Source organism: Phalaenopsis equestris, unplaced genomic scaffold, assembly GCF_001263595.1.
Source record: "Phalaenopsis equestris unplaced genomic scaffold, ASM126359v1 Scaffold000219, whole genome shotgun sequence".
In the NCBI taxonomy this organism is placed as follows: Eukaryota; Viridiplantae; Streptophyta; class Magnoliopsida; order Asparagales; family Orchidaceae; genus Phalaenopsis; species Phalaenopsis equestris.
This window is the reverse complement of record NW_018164661.1, coordinates 494,448-501,862: the sequence shown is the minus strand read 5'-3', so window position 1 is coordinate 501,862 and position 7,415 is coordinate 494,448. Positions and strand designations below refer to the sequence as shown.

At 34.1% G+C, this 7,415-nt stretch overlaps 1 protein-coding gene across 1 annotated transcript in view; it reads right to left on the bottom strand.

Moving 5' to 3' along the window:
- Nucleotides 1-4,066, bottom strand: part of LOC110023152 — an 18,576-nt gene extending 14,510 nt beyond the window's left edge. Inside the window, exon 1 of the mRNA XM_020722423.1 lies at nt 3,838-4,066. The gene's annotated coding sequence lies outside the window, so the exon portion shown is untranslated. The remainder of the gene's footprint in view (nt 1-3,837) is intronic.
- Nucleotides 4,067-7,415: the final 3,349 nt, after the last annotated feature.

Here is a 7,415-nt window from a genome sequence, read left to right as displayed (position 1 = left end):
GTTTTATTAGATCCATTCTTATAAGTAATAAGATACGCTTCTCTTTTCTTGAATAAAGCATTAGTAATAATAAAATCATACGCTAAAGCAAAATCTAAAATAGCTCTACCTTCATCATTACTTACTCCAAAACTGTAGCCACGATGAGTATTTCTGAAGTCTTCTATCACTCTACAGACATGTCCATTTAAATCTCCTCCAATAAAAATTCTTTCTTCAAGAGATATCATTTGTATTAAGTCTTCTGAGTCATTCCAAAAATTATCTTTAGACCCTGTATCTAAACCTATTTGAGGAGCATAAACATTTATAATATTAAAAATCTTAGTAATGATAATTTTAAAGGTTATAATTCTATCTCCAACTCTATTAATTTTTACAACATTATCTTTAAAACTCTTATCTATAATTACACCTATACCATTTCTAGTGCGACTCTTACCAAAGTACCAAAGTTTAAAACCTAAATTATCAATCTCCTTAGTCTTTTCTTCAACCCATTTAATTTCTTGAATACATAAGATATTAATTTTTCTATGAATCATAATATCAACTAATTCTATTAATTTACTATTGAGAGTACTTATATTTCAAGATCCTATCATAATATTAGTTTCATTAGTTTCATGGACTAACTTTTTTACCCGCATTCGTCCGTAATGTGGGAACCCTTCCTTATTTGACACTACACCCAAGCGTCGGTGTAGTGGCCCTTGCACACTTTTTACTAAATGATCAAAAAGATTCATGTCATGATTTTTTCAACAAGTTTTACGTTGGTTGTCGACTTCCTAACGCAACCCTCCACTTTTCACATCTGGGCTTGGGTCCGGCAATGACAGTGTTTTTCTCAAAAATATACTTAAAATATTAAAAGGCATTCACTTCATTGGAAGCACTATAATCTTTTGTAGACTCCGATTTATCCTACATTTTATAGATTTCAAAAGTATCCATCTTTTATTAGTTTTGAAAGTGTAAGTATTAGGTCATTGAAAATGAGTAACAACTCAATCATAAATTCAAATTCAATCTAGAAATAACATGCGAAACACCAATTAGCAGCATATAACTATGGTTGCGGATGTAGTTTAAAGCTCAAATCCTCAATCATAAGCTTGTAAAATTTAGCCTCACAATTGAAATTAATTTTGAAAAAATGCTATCCTTTTCTAATAACATTCTATCTTCGGAGTAGCTAAAATGTAACACATGATCTTCAAGGAATTAAAAACTACAACATCTTTAGATTCGCTAATTTCATCATCAAATTCATAAAAATTATTAAAATTATTGCATTCACATTTATACACAAGTTTCTACCGAGACACTCATCAATGTAATGCTAGTTTTATAATGCTTAAAATGTCTTTACAAAAATATCAAACCAATGCAAATGCAATGGATTTCATTTTAGCATCCTTATTACCTTCAGTATTACTACCCTTAAACTTAATTACATTTAATGAATGATGCACTTCTTAACATAAAATCTTTAATATTTACTTAAAGCAAATACAATTTGAAAAGCATCCTTCAAAGATTGAAAATCATGAGGTGCATCTTTCTATTAATATCAGGACTCAAATAAATATTAAACCTAAAGAGTGAATTATTTGGGTTTTCAACAATACCAAAAAGCAAAAAAGTTTTTCAAATTTGTTCATGTATTTTATAGTAATTCTAGTCCCTTGAAATAATATATTAAAATGTTGTGACAAAATGATCATGATATGTTAAGAAAATAATTTTCTTCAAAAATTCTTTTATTTAGCCCATGTGGTAGTAAGTTCCATTGCCAATTTTTCTCTGCCTTCGCATCATCCAATAAACTTTAACTTACCTAGTTATTTCATTCTCATAAATCTAATTTATAGTTCATTAGACAAGATTTTGTATTCAAAGAAGTTGTCTAAAGCCAATACTCAGTCACTAAAAGTTCTAGAGTCAATTTTATTATCACAAGTAGAATATTAATTTTAATCTCTCTTATTAGTTCATCATCTACTCAAATATTTTTGCATAATGATTTCCAACATCAAGAAAATCAAAAGGCAACAACAAAGCACAAAAAAAAGATACCATGGAAAAATGAAGAAAAGAAAGGAAGGGGTTGATATGTTGCCCAAGACTAATTCAACCAACTCTAGTTGTCACTTTGTTGTACTAAGCAGAGCAAATAAGACCATCATAAATCTCTCCAAAGACTCTTCTTAACTATAAAATAGTTGTGAAAACATTAAACAAGGGATCAAAAATATAAGAATCATACATGTCAGTTACGCGCACCATGGCACATGAATGCACCACAAGTACCATCATTATAGAGCGACATAACGTAAAAAAATGACGTGCAATTTGTTCCATGGATTAACAATGTCGCATTGCGCATTGCCCTCATGTTGGATGCTAAATTGATTTATGTGATTATATATAAGGCATAATTTGGTGATGCAAAATCGCATGAGGTCTCGCGCTCACAATACTATATCTAACAAACGGTTTGTGTCCTCTTTTGTTGTTATCCCAACAAGCTTTGCTTATATTATCCAGCAAAAGAGTCGCACGATCACTCTATCCTAGCAAGCTTAGCTCGATATTTCTCATGTGACATTGTAGCTAGCTCTATTCAGTAATTCAATTGGGTAATCTTGTCCTTGCTCATGTGGTATCATATCTAAGTAGGCTCTGCGCAATTCTATAATGCAATCCAAGATTTTGCCATAATTTAATCCTTCTATTTAAAGTATCCTCTCAATATGGTAGATCCGAAATCAAAACATTTAGTTAAAGACTTGCGACTACTTTTTGGTTCAATAAACTTTTTATTTTTAATTAATTTTTGAAACGACTATAGGATTTGAAAAAAAATATCGTAGCATAGAAACATTTAGTTAAAGACTTGCGACTACTTTTTTGTTCAATAAACTTTTTATTTTTAATTAATTTTCGAGACGACTATAGGATTTGAAAAAAAATATCGTAGCATAACAAAAAACAATTTAAAGAAAATCCATCATAGCTATTGTTGCGACTTTCCTCCATTCTTCCACCCCAATAAATATTTGTGAATCAAAATTAAAAATTAATGTTGGTAATGCATATGTAAATCTTCAAACAATTCGATTTGATCAAGGCGAAAGGCAATGCAGCTTGTTTGATCAAAGCTAACAACGTAAAACTGTTCAAGTTGACTTCAAGAAAAATATTGAAAAAAGTTTCCACGATCTAAACCAACCCAAATCCTGAAGACAATCTGATCGGATATGCTTGCTTGGCAAAGTATAGACGAATCAAGCTACCTTCCACGAAGAGGAGCCAGAACAGAACATGAATCAAGCTCAATAATGTATCATTCAAAGGATTTAACATTTTGTCCTTCTCAAAAATCTAAAATCCTAAAACAAATAGTAAGATGTGCAACAAAAATCAAAGCAATTATTTAGGCAGTAAAAAAATTTTACTGCCTAATCGTATAGCAAGAACTCCAATTTTACTGCCTAAAATACAATTTGTTTGGATGCCTAAAATCCTAAAATGAAGAGGAGCCAGAAAACATTTTGCCCTTCATGTAAATCAAATACGGTTGCTTGTTATCTCCTCAGGATTTACGACAAACTTTGATTAGTGCTGGCTAAAAACAGTTAGCAAGAGCTACAGATCCAAGAAATATCGAAAGATGGAGATGGGAGAAACGAGAAAGATAAAAGGAAAAACCCTCTACGTGGTGGGATGGAACGAAGAGTTCCAAATGCCGTAACCTCCAATTTTTTTCAACCATAACGGAAGCTCCAATCAGATTCGCTAAAGCGAGAGCACAACAGGGTTTAGAATTACCTGGTTTCGGTCTTTTTTTGGTTGAGGAAGAAGAGGTGCAGGGGTCTTCGCGAGAGAAGGAGCGTAGCGGTGGGCGGACGCTAGGGCAGAAGGAACTATGTCGCGGGTCAAAAAGTATTTTTTTTACAACAGATTGATTTGCAGGAAACTGCGATTTACAGATGTTTGTGGATAAATGATGATTTCAACAGAACCTCTCTTGGTATTATATTCAATACAGCAAAAAGGAGAAAACTAATGTAGAACGTTAAAGAAAAAGATGAAAGAGTACTTACTTATACTTAAGAGTGAGTATCAAGCTTAATTAAAAAAATATTATTAAAATTACGATTAAAATTATGAAAATATTAATTTTAAAATTAAGACAACATATCTCGCGAGATACACTATCATCCAGGGATATGATTGAATCCCAATCACTATCGGCGGTGGAGTCTGACGAATTGTACGTCTACTGGAAAGAAGCACACCTCTCCAAGATACTTTGTGGGCAACTGTAAAATTTCTCTCGTAATTGTGTGTCTGACGTGATGTCAATAAGGAAGTTTGTAGTCCACATTGACAGAACACAAGTCGGGAGGTCTCTGAAAATCTTGGAGTTCATGTTGCTTGAAAGGTGCATGAGAGAAAACATTTGTCAGCTCAAAAAATTAAACTAAAGAAAAAAATGTACATGAAAATGGAAATTATCGAAAATAGTACCGAAAAAAAACATAGATTGGAAAAAAATATAGGTGTGAAGTCTCAGAGAACTAACTACACTAATTAACGAGTCTGTCACTACATGAAGACTATGAAACTTGTAAAAAAAAAAAAGAGTTCTTAGTTGTGTTTAACCTACGTGAAACTAATGACTTGTGTCACATGTGCATATCATAAAAAAATGACCATCCAGTAGGCCCTCATAAATTGATGCACCGAAAAGAAAATAGAATCTAGGTTATTTTTATTAGGATTTCACATGTAACAACGACAAACCGACCATCTAGACGAACCCATAAGATCATATGTCTCATCATGGACCTCACGAACCTACAAAAAAAAAAAAAAAAAAAAAAAATAACAAAAGTACTCAAGTGTCACAGCCCAACAACCATAATAAAAGAAAGCACAATTCCAACAAAGCAACCTAAAGAAATCTTCATTGACTCTCCAACAAACCACATAGTCACCAACACTAAAATCCTATAACACTAGCTCCAACCTCAACACCATATTAATTCCAAGTATTCAAGTGTCACAGGTCCAATCACCATGACAAAAGAAAGCAGCAATTCCAACAGAGCAGCCTAAAGAAACCTTTGTTGGCTCACCAATGAACCACACAGTCACTAGCATTAAGATATCACAACACTAGCACCAACCTCAACACCATCTTAATTCCAAGCATTCGAGTATCACAGGTCCAACCACCATAACAAAAGAAAGCAGCAATTCCAACAGACCAGCCTAAATAAGTCTTCATTAGCTCACCAACGAACCACATAGTCACCAGCACTAGCAACAATCTCAACACAATAACAAGTGTCACAAGTCCAACCACCATAACAAAGGAAAGCAACAATTCAAACGGACGAGCAAAAATAAATCTTCTTTGGCTAATCTATGAGAAAAATTTTCCAAAATTTTGCATGAAGAAAAAAATCTCATAAAAAATTCCAACAAATAGAACTAGAAATCGCATGAGATAAGTAATGAATCCATCAACAATTGCGGGATTACAAGAGCCAGAAAATGCATTCACTTACATTAACTGGAGCACTGAGTGCTTAGGTAGAGCATAAGGACAGGCGAGAGAGGCACACATGAGGGAGAACAAGAGCTTACAAAGAAACTGGAACACCAAGTGGGAAGGGAGAGGAGAAAGGCAGACTACAGAGAGACGGGTGAGGGAGTTCGATCACTGTGAACAATCAAAGAGCTAAGACAAGGACACATGATGAGGAGAGGGATGAAAAACTTAACAGTTTATTGAAAGATCCCGGCGTCAACACTGAAGAAAACACCACAACTAAACACCATATGGAGTTCTCAAATCGTGAAACGTGATGGTTTCGCCTCCCTCAAACGGCTCATTATTATATCGCCGAAGGACTCCATTACTGCTCTGCTTCCCCTCTCTTCTTCTAAAAATATTTGCATAAGTAAGACATGCGCAGCGCTACGTACGTCGGAGGTTATTCAGATGGTACAGGTTGGTTATATCCGGTTATACCCTCCTATAACCTCCCTATAACTTACCTATAACTACCGGAACTACAAAAGCGCGGAACTTTTTTGTAGGTTACAGATAGGTTACAGGTAGGTTATAAGGAGGTTAAAGGTGTATAACACGCTGAATAACCTCCCCACCTAAGCAAATATTTTCCCTCTTCTTCACTCGATCGCAAGAAAAAGAAAGTAGGTGCTAAAAAAACTACTTGTTTCATTCTACCTGAAATTGTCTCGCCTGCAGACTCTATCCCTATTTCGACAATAGCCATCACCTTCCTTCCCCTTTCACTTCTCGTGCCTGAAACCCTAGCCATACATTCGCAACTAGAGCTGGCTGGGAAAAGCAGAAACAGTATCGTGGCATACAAAGACCTTTGAAACACCTATAATTCCACTTCAGCAGCGCTCCTACCTGATGTCATTGAGGAAGGTAACCCTTTTATTTCTCTCCCTTTCTTCCAACCCTCTTTCATGCTTCCTAAAAATTTGAATTTAAAGCAAAACGGAGAAGAAAAGGGATTTAAAATCCTGGAGGATTTAAAATTGTTCCTCTTCCAACAGATAAATCTCTGATTTGCCTCTCTTCATATCTCGATCGCAAGGGAAAGAAAATAGGTGCGAAAAAAAAACTCTTATTTCACTCTCTTCGTCTCTCGATCCCAACTACTAAGAAATAAAAGCATGGAAAAATTTTGTTGCTTAATGATTCATGCAAACTATAGAAGAACTATAGATTTCAAAATTAAGATGGAATAATCATGCCTTGTGATTATCGGTTTTTTGTTGAATGATTGTTTTCATTCATTTTCTCTTTTATTTTTTTTTCTTGAGTCGTCAGCTTACTTATCGTCGTATGATATCTTTTTCTGAGTAAGTCTCTAATATGGATGATCTGAAGAAGAAGAGAAATTAAAAATTAAGGAACATACAACGAAGATAGACAAAATAGAGAAATAACACGAAGTACTTTTGTAAAGTAAACTTTGGTTATTTTTATTAGGATTTCACATGTAACAACGACAAACCGATCATCTAGACGAACCAATAAGATCATATGTCCCATCATGGACCTCACGAACCTACAAAAAAAATAAAGAAAAGCTCATAAAAATTACTCAAGTATTCAAGTGTCACAAGTTCAACATCCATAATAAAGGAAAGCACAATTCCAACAAACCAACCTAAAGAAATCTTCATTGACTCACTAACGAACCACACAGTCACCAACACTAAAATCCTACAACACTAGCGCCAACCTCAACACCATATTAATTTCAAGCATTCAAGTGTTACAGATCTAACCACAATAACAAAAGAAAGCAGCAATTGCAACAGAGCAGCCTAAAGAAACCTTCGTTGGCTCA